Source organism: Callorhinus ursinus, unplaced genomic scaffold (assembly GCF_003265705.2).
Source record: "Callorhinus ursinus isolate GAN/ISIS: 27379988/994484 unplaced genomic scaffold, GSC_fseal_2.0 scaffold71, whole genome shotgun sequence".
NCBI classification, from domain to species: Eukaryota; Metazoa; Chordata; class Mammalia; order Carnivora; family Otariidae; genus Callorhinus; species Callorhinus ursinus.
In genome coordinates this window covers 1936657-1949964 of record NW_027397133.1, presented here as the reverse complement: position 1 = coordinate 1949964, position 13308 = coordinate 1936657, and the positions used below count along the sequence as shown (strand labels likewise).

At 37.8% G+C, this 13308-nt stretch overlaps 1 protein-coding gene and 1 pseudogene across 4 annotated transcripts in view; both read right to left on the bottom strand.

The window, feature by feature from the left end:
- Positions 1-13308, bottom strand: part of LOC112806935 (orphan sodium- and chloride-dependent neurotransmitter transporter NTT5-like) — a 76820-nt gene that overhangs the window by 13039 nt on the left and 50473 nt on the right. The window lies entirely within an intron of this gene.
- Positions 6961-8002, bottom strand: LOC112807258 (small ribosomal subunit protein uS2-like; annotated as a pseudogene).

The following is a 13308-nucleotide window of genomic DNA, read 5'->3' as shown; positions in this document are numbered from 1 at the left end:
TATTGTAGCTTTGTAGTATAATTTGAAATCAGGAAGTGAGATGTCTCTGGCTTTGTTCTTCTTGCTCAGTACTGCTGTAGCTACCTGGGATCTTTTGTGGCTCCATATGAATTTTAGGATTTTGTTCTATTTCTCTGAAAAATTATCATTGGAAATATAGTCCCTATAAAAATAGGGACTGCACTGAATCTGTAGATCACTTAGGGTTATACTGGCATATTGACACATATTATTTGTTCTTAATTCTTCCAATCCATGAACACAGTATTAATTGTTTATGTCTTCTTCAATTTCTTTCATCGGTGTTTAATAGATTTCAGTGTACAGATCTTTTACCTCTTTGGTTAAATTTATTCCTAAGTATTTTATTCTTTTTGATGTAAATGGGATTTTCTTCTTAATTTCTTTTTCAGATAGTTTATTGTTAGTGTATGGAAATGCAACTGATTTTTGTATGTTGATTTTTTTATCCTGCAATTTTACTGAATTCGTTTATTAGTTCTAACAGTTTTTTTGAGGAGTCATCTGTAGACAGACACAATTTTACTTCTCCCTTTCCAAATTGGATACCTTCTTTTTCTTGCTTAATTGTTCTGGCTAGGACTTCCAGTACTATGTTGAATAATAGTGGTGAGAGGTAGCATCTTTATCTTGTTCCTGATTTTAGAGGAAAACATTTAAGCTTTTCACCCTTTAGTATCATATTAGCTGTGGGCATGTCCCATATGGCTTTTATTATATTGAGGTACATGACTTCTATACCTAATTTGTTGAGAGATTTTATCACAAAATGATGTTGAATTTTGTCAAATACTTTTTCTGCATCTATTGAGATGATCATATGGTTTTTATCCTTTATTCTGGTAATGTGGTGTATCACATTTATTGATTTGCATATGTTGAATCATGTTTGCATCCCTGGGATAAATATTACTTGATCATGATGTATGATCCCTTTAATGGGCTGTTAAATTCAGTTTGCTAGTATTTTGTTGAGGATTTTTGCATCTATTTTCATCAGAAATATTGGCCTATAGTTATCTTTTCTTATAGTCTCCTTGTCTGGCTTTGGTATTGGGCTAATGCTGGCCTTGTAAAATGAGTCCCCAGTCAAATCCACAGACAGCAGGTCTGTTACCAGGCACAGATGGGTGTAGCTCCCACCGATCTCTGGTTGCACTTGCACCATGCCCCTGGGTGAGTCGGGTGGGAAGATGGATTCTGGAACTGTGGTACAGCGGGCTGGAGCTGGGTCACAGGACTGCTTCAAATTCTGCGGTCAAGAACTAGATCAGTCAGCCTGCCACTGGTGGATGAGAGGAGCATGTCTCTCTCCAGTTCCCTGGGTGGTCAGAAGTGCCCCAACCATGGCAGAAAGGGATTGGCACTCAATCTCAGGGCCATATCAAGGTACATAGCTGGGACTGACTTTTGGGCTTACAGCCAGCACTGAGGTTGGCAGGCCTGTATGAGGAGTACAGACAGGCAATGCTGGATCCCTGGGTAGGCAAGACTGAGATCAGGGCTGAAGCCAGGTCACAGAGCTGCTTCAGGATCCAAAGTCAGAACCAAGGCTACCAGGAGCATGTCTCCCATAGGGCCCCTGTGGAGGCAGGTCTGACTCTAGACTGGCAGTTAAAGTGGGGCTGGAGCTGGGTCACAGGGATGCTTCAAGGATCTGCAACTGGGTCCATGGCTAGCAGGCCTGATACTGTGGCACGGATGACCGTGGCTCCTCCTGGAGCCTTGGTGGATGGAACTGGTTGCAGGACTACAGCCAAGTGGGGCTGGAGCCAAGTCCATAAAGAGATGGGGTGATTTTTGTTCTGTACCCAGGACCACACTTGGTTGGCCCACCACCAGGGCTAGGGCCTGCCTTCTCAAAGCAGTTTTCCTTAGTCCTGGACTTTCCTGGAGCTTCACAACCTCCTACCAGAATCCCAAAGCTCCCACAAAGGCACTTTTGTCTGTGGATGGCTGCCAGATTGTTGTTTGTGTAGGGAGAAGTGAGCTGGGGACCTCCTATTCCACCATTTTGCTTATTAGGGAAAAAAAAAAACTTGATAAAGACATTAAACTATTATAACCACACTCTCCGTGAGGTAAAGGTGAACACTCTTGAAATTAATGGAACAATAGAAGTTCTCATCAGAGAAACAGAAACCATAAAAAAAAGAACCAAATGGAAATTTTACAGCCAAGAAGTAAATATGGAAATTTAAAAATTCATTAGATGGAACATGAAGATAGATCATTAGAAATTATCTGATCTTTAAAAAAAAAAAAAAGATTTACTTTTAAGTAATCTCTACACCCAACATGGGGCTCAAACTCACAACCCCAAGATCAAGAGTCCCATGCTCTTCCAACTAAGCTAGCCAGGAGCACCAGAAATAATCTAATCTGAAGAACAGAGAGAAAAAAGATTGCAAATAAAATGAGCAGAGCCTTAGGGACCTATAGGACAGTATCAAAAGTCTAAGAATGAGGGAAAAAGAGATTGGTGAAGAAAAAAATATTTGAAGAAATAATGATTGAAAATTCCCCAAATATGGTGAAATATAGAAATTCACAGATTCAAGAAGTTCATCAAATCCTAAATAGAAAAAAAACTCAAAGTCATATTCAGGCATTCAATAAAGCTGTTTAAAAAATAAAGGATGGAAAAAGATATCCTATGCAAATATCAAAACAAATCTAGAGCGGCTGGGTTGATAATACACAAAGCAGATTACAGAAAGTAAAAAAAAATCCCCAGGAATAAGGAAAGACATTACATAATGTTAAAAAAATAAATTCATAGGGCACCTGAGTGGCTCAGTCATTAAGTGTTTGCCTTCAGCTCTGGTCATGGTCCCAGGGTCCTGGGATCGAGTCCCACATCGGGCTTCCTGCTCGGGAGGAAGCCTGCTTCTCCCTTTCCCACTCCCCCCTGCTTGTGTTCTCTCTCTCGCTTTGTTTCTGTCAAATAAATAAATAAAATGTTTAAAAAAATCAATTCATAAAGAAGACAAAACAACCCTGAATGTACATACACCTTAAAACAGAGCTTCAAATACATGAAGCAAAAAATTATAGAAATGATAGGAGAAACAGAGAACTCACAATTACACTTTGAAACTTCAACACTCCTCCCTGAATAATTCGTAGACCAAGCAGACAAAAAATCAATGAGAACATAAAAGACCTAAATAACATTATCAACAACATAATCTAATTTACATATCTAGAATACTTCAACAACAGCAGAATACACATTATTTTCAAACGCATGCAGCATCCACCAAGATCATATCCGCCCCATAAAACAAGCTATAAGAATTTTAAAAAATAAAATACACAGTATGTTCTCTGACTGTAACAGAATTAAACTAGAAATAAAAAAAACAAAGATACCTTAAAACCCCCACATGTTTGAAAGTTAAACAACACACTTAAATATAAGCTATGGGTCAAAGAAGAATTGTTAAGGGAAACTGGAAAATATTTTGCACTAGACAAAAATGAAAATACAACATGTCAAATTTTCTGTATTATAATTAAAGCAATGTTTAAAAGGAAATTTACATTGGGGCGCCTGGGTGGCTCAGTCGTTAAGCGTCTGCCATCGGCTCAGGTCATGATCCCAGGGTCCTGGGATCCAGCCCCGCATCGGGCTCCCTGCTCTGCGGGAAGCCTGCTTCTCCCTCCCACTCCTCCTGTTTGTGTTCCCTCTCTCGCTGTGTCTCTCTCTCTCAAAATAAATGAATAAAATCTTTAAAAATAAATAAATAAATAAATAAAGGAAATTTACATCATTAAATGCTTATATTGGAAAAGGAAAAAAAAGGAGTAATTCCAACATTCTCAGATAAACAAAATCTAAGGGAGTTCATTTCCAGTAGACCTGCCTACAAGAAATGCTGAAGAGTGTTCTGCAGGGTGAAATGAAAGGACACTAGAAGTTAATTTGAGCCATAGGAAGAAATAAAGATCTCAAAAAAGGTAAATTATGGGTGATTATAAAAGCTAGTATTACTGTAACAATAGTTTGTACCTCCATTTTTTATTTTCTACATGAAAGAACTGATTTCTTTTTTTTTTTTTTAAAGATTTACTTATTTGAGAGAGAAAGCAGGGGAAGGGGAGGGGAAGAAGGAGAGGGAGAGGGAGAGAGAGAATCTTAAGCCTGACATGGGGCTCAATCTCACAACCCTGAGATCATGACCTGAGCTGAAATCAAAAGTCAGATGTTCAATGGACTGAGCCATGCAGGTGCCCCAAAAGAGATGATTTCAAGAAACCAATACATTTAAAAAAATTATTAGTCTAAAAACTGGTTTTATTGTAACCTATGTTTATAACTCCACATTTGGTTTTCTACATAAGTTAAGATACTAGTGCATTGAAATGAATTATTAGTTTATGTTTTGGGGCACAAAATATATAAAGATGTAATCTGTGACATCATCAGCCAAAAAGGGTGGTGATGGAGCTATAAAGGAGAATCTTTATATGTAATTGAAAAATTGGTAGGGATTCAAATTAGAGTGCTCTAACTTTAGGATGTTATATGTAATCACCATGGTAACCATAAAGAAAATAGCTATAAAACATACAGAAAATGAAATGAGAAAGGAATTTTAACATTTCACTACAAAACAACAACAACAACAACAAATACCAAAGAAGACAATAATAAGGGAATAAGCATGGAGGAGCTATAAGGCATATAGAAAACAAATAGCAAAATGATAGCAGTAAATCTCTCCTTATCAGTAATTACTTTAAATGTAAATAGATTAAATTATCTAATCAAAAGACAGATATTTTCAGAATGGATAAAAACACACAATCCAATTATATTCTGTCTATTCTGTCTAAAGAGACTCACTTTAGATCCAAAGACACAAATAGATTGAAAAGATGGAAAAAGATACACCATAAAAATAGAGAGCAGGGGTGGCTATACTAATATCAGACAAAGCAGACTTTAAACTGAAAAAGTTTACAAGAGACAAAGGAAGACATTATATATTAATAAAAGGTTCAATACAGCAAGAATATATAACAATTATGAGTATTTGCACACCTAATAAAAGACCATAAAAAAGACATGAAGCAAAAATAAATAGAACTAAAAGAAGAAAGAGTTCTACAATAACAACTGGGGACTTACATACCCCACTCTCAATAATGAATAGGACTACCATCTGGAAGCAGAGATCTTAAACAACACAATAAACCAACTAGATAAAAGAAGAAATCACAAGGGAAACTATAAAATACTTAAGAGATGAATAAAGGTGAAAACACAACATACCAAAAGTTATGGGATACAGCAAAAAGGTTATTTATAGTGATAAATGCTTACATTAACAAATAAGATCTCAAATCCCCACTCTAACTTTACAACTTAAGGAACTACAAAAAAAGAACAAATGAAACCCAAAGCTAGCAGAAAGGAGGAAATACTAAAGATCAGAACAGAGATAAATGAAATAGAGAATAGAAAAATTGAGAAAATCAATGAAACCAAAAGTTGGTTCTTTGAAAAGATCAACAAAATTGACAAACTTTTAACCAGATGGACTAAGAAAAAAAAAAGAAGACCCAAATTACTAAAATCAGAAATGAAAATGGGGACACTACAACTTATTCTATGGAAATAAAATGGATTATGAGAATACTATGAACAACTGTACACCAACAAACTGTATAACCTAGATGAAATGGACAAATTCCTAGAAACACAAAACCCATCAAAACTAAATCACAAAGAAGTAGAAAATCTGACTAGACGTAACTAGTAAGAAGACTGAATCACTAATAAAAAAAAAATCTTTCAATGAAAAAAAGCCCTGGATTTGATGGTTTCACTGGTGAAATATACCAAACATTTAAAGAAAGACTAATATCCATCCTCCTCAAATTTTCCCCAAAACTGAAGAGGAGAAAATACTTTCTAACTCATTTATGAGGCCAGCATTACCATGATACCAAAGCCAGACAAAGATACTACAGAAAAGAAAACTATAGACCAAATTCCCTGATGAACATAGACACAAAAACCTTCAACAAAATACTGGCAAACTGAATTCAGCAGCTTACTGAAAGGATTATACACGATGACAAAGAGGGATTTACTCTTGGAACACAAAGATGATTCAACACATGAAAATTGATCAGTGTAATGCACCACACTAACAGAATGAAGGCTAAAAATCATGATCTCAACAGATACATAAAAATCAATTAACAAAATTCAACATTCTTTCATGATAAAAATTTCAACAAACTACGATCAGAAGCAAGCTACCTCAACATAATAAAAGTCATATATGAAAAATCTGCAATAAACATTATACTCAATGATGAAAGACTGAAGGCTTTCCAAGATCAGGAAAAAGGAAAGAATGCTGCTTTCACCATTCTATTTGAGTCATTCTTTTCACCATTCTATTTGACATAGTACTGGAAGTTCTGGCCAGAGCAATTAGACAAGAAAAAAAAAAATAAAAGGCATCCAAGGGAAAGGGCACAGGGTTTGAAACATAGCAGACAACGTGGACCAGCAACAAACTACCAACACCGTAGAAGAGCCCCTGGATCTTATTAGGCTCAGCCTGGATGAGTGAACTTATGTGGAAATGAGAAATGACAGAGAGCTTTGAGGAAGATTACATGCCAATGATCAGCATTTAAATATGATATTGGGAGATGTGGAAGAAAACTGTGACTACTATAGATACTGATGAAGAAACATACAAAGATATATAAATCAACAAAATGGAATATTCTCTCTTTTTTTTTTAAAGATTTTATTTATTTATTTGACAGAGAGAGACATAGCAAGAGAGGGAACACAAGCCAGGGGAGTGGGAGAGGGTAGAAGCAGGCTTCCCGAGGAGCAGGGAGCCCGATGTGGGGCTCCATCCCAGGACCCTGGGATCATGACCTGAGCCGAAGGCAGACTTTTTTTTTTTTTTTGACTTTTACAAACTGTTTATTTTCCGTCAACCTTTTCCATTTCTATTTCCATTTTGTTTGCCTTTGTGGAAGACCAGCTTAAGACCACTCAGTGGTTGTTCCTACCCATTCAGTGGCCTGAGCAGTGGGAGCTGCAGACCAGTCTTCAGTGGCCGGCTGGGCGCTCCAGTCTTCAGTAGGGAACTTCTGAATAGGCACCGAGGGCACCCGCACGCCTTCAGACCAGTCTGCGACTTCAGGCTGAGTAGCAGTGAACTCAGGAGCTGGAGCTCCATTCACCCTGAAATTCCTCCTTGGTCACAGTCTTTTCAGCAGCGGCCTGCTCTTCCTTTTCAATCTCTTCAGGATCTCTGTAGAAGTAGAGATCAGGCATGACCTCCCATGGGTGTTCTCGGGAAATGGTGCGATGCATGCGCAGAACTTCCCTGGCCAGCATCCACCACATCAGACCCACTGAGTGAGCTCCCTTGTTGTTGCAAGGGATGGCAATGTCCACATAGTGCAGAGGAGAGTCTGTGTTACACAGAGCAATGGTAGGCAGGTTAACATAGGACGCCTCTGTAAGAGGCTGGTGGTCAGCCTTGGGATCAGTAACCACCAGAAGTCTCGGCTCCCGGAAGGCTGCGTGGATCTGGTTAGTGAAGTTTCCAGGAGTGAAGCGGCCGGCAATAGGAGTGGCTCCGGTAGCAGCAGCAAATTTCAGCACAGCTCGCTGGCCAGTATTCCTGGACATTATGACACTGACATCAGCTGGGTTTTCAATGGCAACAATGGCACAAGTTGCCAGCAGAAGCTTCTCCCAGGTTCTCTTCAGATTTATGATGTAGATACCATCACTTTTCCTTTTGTAGATGTACTGTTCCATTTGAAAGTCAAGGTTGGTGCCACCTAAATGGGTTCCTGCTGCAAGGAATTTGAGGACATCCTCCTCCATTTGCAGGACATCAAGGGCTCCGGACATTGTGAAAGTTTCCCTTTAAGTTACGACGGGAACGCAAAACAACGCCGTATGGACCCTTCCCCGGGTAGCTCGGAAAGGTGAAGGCAGACGTTTAATGACTGAGCCACCCAGACGCCCCCAAAATGGAATATTCTGATGTTCTCTGGAGAGATGGTGTTGTACTAGTTGCCCTTCCATTAAGAGTTGGCTGAAATAAAGAATTTATCATGTATGGAATATAGGAGACTTTGTATGATTGCCTCTTTAAATGTAGAAGACATTCAAAAGAGAAACCTGTGTAAATTTTGATATTAAGAAATGACTAAGTATTCTCCCAGTCCTGAAATGAATTGATTTGCAGATAACTCAAAAATTCTTGAGCTATACGGCATTTTTATTTTTTTCCAACCCTTTCAATAAATATGATCACCAAAAAATAAAAATAAAAAAGCTATCCAAATTGTAAAGGAAGTAATAAAGTTACCTCTGTTCATAGATGAAATGATCTTTTATGTGCAAAACTCTAATGATTCTATTTTAAAAAACCTGTTAAAACTAATAAATGGGGGTACCGAGGTGGCTCAATCAGTTGAACATCTGCCTTTGGCTTGGGTCATGATCCCAAGGTTCTGGGATTGAGCCCCACATCGGGCTCCTTGCTCATAGGGGAACCTGCTTCTCCCTCTCCCTCTGCCTGTCACTCCCCCCTACTTGTGCTCTCTCTCTGTCAAATAAATAAATAAAATCTTTAAAAAAAAAACTAATAAATGAATTCAACGAAGTAGCAGGATACAAAGTCAACACTCAAATATCAGTTGCATTTCTATGCACTGACAATGAACAATCTGAAAAGGAAATTATGAAAACAATGCCATTTACAATAGCATCAAAAAGAATAAAATACTTAGGAATTAACAAAAGGAAGTAAAAAGACTTGTGCAACGAAAACTATAAAATATTGCTGAAAGATTAAAGAAGACATAAAGGGAAACATATCTCATATTCATGAATTGAAAGACGAAGTTGTTGAGATGTTAATATTATTCAAAGCAATCTACAGATTTAATGCAATCCCTATCAAAATCCCAGTGACTTTTAAAAAATATAAACAGAAAATTCAATTGGAATCTCAAGGGGTCTTGAATAGCCAAAACAATCTTAAAAAGGGAGAACAAAGATGGAGGATTCATACTTTCTGACTTTAAAACTTAGTACACAAAAGCTACAGTAATCAAAACAGTGTGGGAGAGGCATTAAAACAGACATATAAACCAATAAAATGGAGAGCTCAGAAAGAAACCTTTGCATACATGGTCAAATGATTTTTGACAATGCTGCCAAGACCATTTGATGGTGCTGGGAAAACTGGTTATCCACATGCGAAAGAATAAAGCCGGACCCTTACCTAACACCATATATAAAAATTAACTCAAAATGGATCAAAGACCTAAATGTAAGACTTAAAACTATAAAACTATTAGAAAAAAACATAGAGCAAAATCTTCGTGATACTGGATTTGGCAATGATTTCTTTGATATGACACCAAAGGCACAGGCAACAAAAAATATATAGACTAATTAGATATGAAAAATTTTCAGGGCTCCTGGATGCCTCAGTTGTTGGGCATCTGCCTTTTACTCAGGTTGTGATCCCAGCATCCTAGGATCAAGCCCCGCGGCAAGCTCCCTGCTCAGCGGGGAGCCTGCTTCTCCCTCTCCAGCTCCCCCTGCTTGTGTTCCCTCTCTCACTGTCTCTGTCAAATAAATAAATACAATCTTTAAAAAAAAGAAAAGAAAGAAAAATTTTCAAATTTGTATATCAAAGGATAATGTCAACAGAATAAAAATGCAACCCACAGAATGAAAGAAAATATTTGTGAAATCATGTATCTGATGAGGGATTCATATCCAGAATATATAGAGAAATCTACAATCTGATTCAAAAATGGACAAAGGACTACAATGAGATATTATCTCACACACTTTAGTATGGGTACTATAAAAAAAGGGAAAAAAAGGAAAGAAAAGTAAAGAACAAGTGTTGGTGGAGACGTGGAGACATTGGAACCCTGTGCACTGTTAATGACAATATAAAAAAAGGTACAGCTGCTGTGTAGAATACAGTAAGGCAGTTCCTCAGAAAATCAAAAATAGAATTATCATATAATCTAGCAATTACACTTCTGGTTATATACTCAAGGTAATTGAAAGCAGGGTCTCAAAGATATTCTTGTACACCCATGTTCATAGCAGCATTATTCACAATAGCTAGAACATGTAAGCAATCCAAGTGCCTATTGAGGGATAAATGAATAAGCAAAACATGGTATAGCCATTTAAGGAGGTATTATTCGGTCTTACAATGTTAGGAAATTCTGATATGTGCTACAACATGGATGAACCTTGAGGATATTATATTAAGTGAAATAATGCCAGTCACAAAAAAGACAAAGACTGTGTGATTCTACCTATATAAGGTACTTAGAATAATCAAAATCATGGAGATGAACAGTAGTAGAATGGTAATTGCTAGGGGCTGTGGGGGGTGGGTAATAGGGATTTATTGTTTAATGCATATAGAGTTTCAGTTTTATAAGGTCAAAGAGTTGTGAGGGCAGATGGTAGTGACGGTGTACAACACTATGAATGTATTTAATACCACTAAGCTATACACTTAAAACTGGTTAAGATGGTTTAAGTCTTGCATTATGTGTATTTTACCACAATAAAAAAAATTGGAAAAAATGGAATGCAAAATGGTATAGCCACAAAGTCAGAGTTTCTTTTAAAAGTTAAACATACACTTTCCATATAACCGGGCAATACCACTACTAGGTATTTTCCCAAGAAGTTTTGTTTACAAAAATCTGTACACCAATGTTTATAGCTACTTTACTCATGATTGCCCAAACCAGAAAAATCCACATGTCCTTCAACTACTGAATAATAGATAAACTGTGGTACATTCATAGAATGTAATAAGCAGTAAAAAGGAACTAAATGTTGATACACTCAACATCCGAGTTTCTTATACATTACACAAAATGAAAGAAGCCAGACTCAAAAGGCTACATAAAGTATGATTCCATTTAAATGACATACTGGAAAAGGCAGAAGTATTGTGATCTTCATCACTATACTTGATGGAAATTCCCAGAACCAATCACTGGTTGCCTCGGATTAAAGGTGGAGATAGGGTTTGACTATAAAGGGGCAGCACAAGGGAGATCTGGGAGTGATGGAGCGAGCTGTTTTGTATCTTGACTGTGGTGGTAGCTACATGACTCTATGTATTTGTCAAAAGTCCTAGAACTATACACTTAGAGTGACTTTTACCGTATATAAATTTAAATTAAAAAATAATGAAAACCTTGTGTGTCAATTATACTTCAATTTTAAAAAGATTTTAAAATGAAGATATTTTTAAAGATTTATAATCTTCTTTGGAAGATATCAAGATTTATAACAAAGCTACAGTAACTAAAACAGAGATAAATCTCTATATAGATACATGTCAGATGTATAGATATGTATAGATATCAACTCTTTAATCTTGGGACTAATTCCCTCATACTTAACTGTATTCTATATACTGTCTGAAAATTTCAAATGTTTGTTTTGTAATATTTAAGCCTTTAATCCATCTTGGGTTGATTTTTTTATAAGGTGTGAGGGGTGAATCTAAATTTATTTTTTAAAAATATGGATATCCAATTGTATCAGCACCATTTATTACAGAATTTTCTTTCCCTACTTTTCTGCAGTGTCAACTCTGCCACATATTAAAGCTCCATAGATATGTGGGTCTGATTCTGGGTTCTTTATTCTGTTTCATTGGTCATTTTGTGTATCCTTACATATTTACCTCACTGTCTTAGTTACGGTAACTTTATACAGACAGGAGAGAGAGAATTTCCAAAACAAGTAAAGCAAAACAATATAGGGATACCTGCATAGGTTCTTTTTTTTTTTTTAAGATTTTATTTATTTATTTCACAGAGAGAGAGATAGCGAGGGCAGGAACACAAGCAATGGGAGCAGGAGAGGGAGAAGCAGGCTTCCCGCGGAGCAGGGAGCCCGATGTGGGGCTCGATCCCAGGACCCTGGGACCATGACCTGAGCCGAAGGCAGACAGATGCTTAACTGAGCCACCCAGGCGCCCACAGGGATAGGTTCTAAAGCAATAAAGAAGCAAGGAAATAATTACCCTAAAAGAACACTGATTTCCTCTAGAGAGGAGGGAAGTAGTGGTGGTGGGGTATCGGCACATGGGACCTTATGGGATACCAATTCTTGAGCAGGGTCATGGTGACAAGAATACCTGTATTCTCTATGGGTAAGTAGACATCATGGGAAATAATTCAGCTTAAACTCATTAGCAGGTACACTACCTAAGAAGGCTGACTTTTGGAGTAGGATATGAGAGGCAGAAGAGGTTACAGTTAAATCTCCTGTGTCAGCACATTATGCTGTCCAGGGAGAATTCACATATAAGTAAGTCTCCACAAGAAAGTCACCATTCAGATTCCTCCTGCACACTGGGGTGAACAAGGTGAGTCTGTGTGCCCCAGAGAAGCAGAGACCACCAACAAGGGACAATTGTAGTCATGTCTCCAGTAAAGCTGGAGATGTCTCCAGTAACTGGAGATTTTTCTTCAGTGAAGACTTAGGCTTGAGGAAAGGAGGGGGTCTTAAGTTTGAAAACATTAGAGGACTTGTGGTGAGAAACACAGGCTTGGAAAAGGGGGAGGAGATGAGTCAAAGGGGAAGGAAAAATAAAAGAAGAGATCACCTCTTTTCCAGTTCAGGTCCCTTGAGTCACAAGCCTGTCCAGGAATGGGAATGAAGTAGCTTTGAATCAGATGATACTGGAGTTTTAAAGTAGATGTTAAGACTGGATTTTTTTTTTTTAAAGATTTTATTTATTTGACAGAGACACAGAGAGAGAGGGAACACAAGCAGGGGGAGTGGGAGAGGGAGAAGCAGGCTTCCCGCGGAGCAGGGAGCCCGATGCGGGGCTCGATCCCAGGACCCTGGGACCATGACCTGAGCCAAAGGCAGACGCTTAACGACTCAGCCACCCAGGTACCCCAAGACTGGATTTTTAATGAATGAAAATGATCAGAAGTTGAGGGATCTAGAACTCAGCAAGATAAAGTCAATAATATAAAGGTAGGCACAGAACTTGGGGAAAAACAAAGTCTGTTCATATTTGTGCTCTACCACCTCAGACTATTCAAAGGTTGTGTGTGTGTGCTTTTCAGATTTATTTATTTATTTATTTTAGAGAGAAAGAGAGAGAGAGAGAGAGCATAATTGAGAGGGGCAGAGGGAGAAGGAGAGAGAATCTCAAGCCAACTCTGTACTGAGTGCAGAGTTCCATATGGGGCTCGATCTCA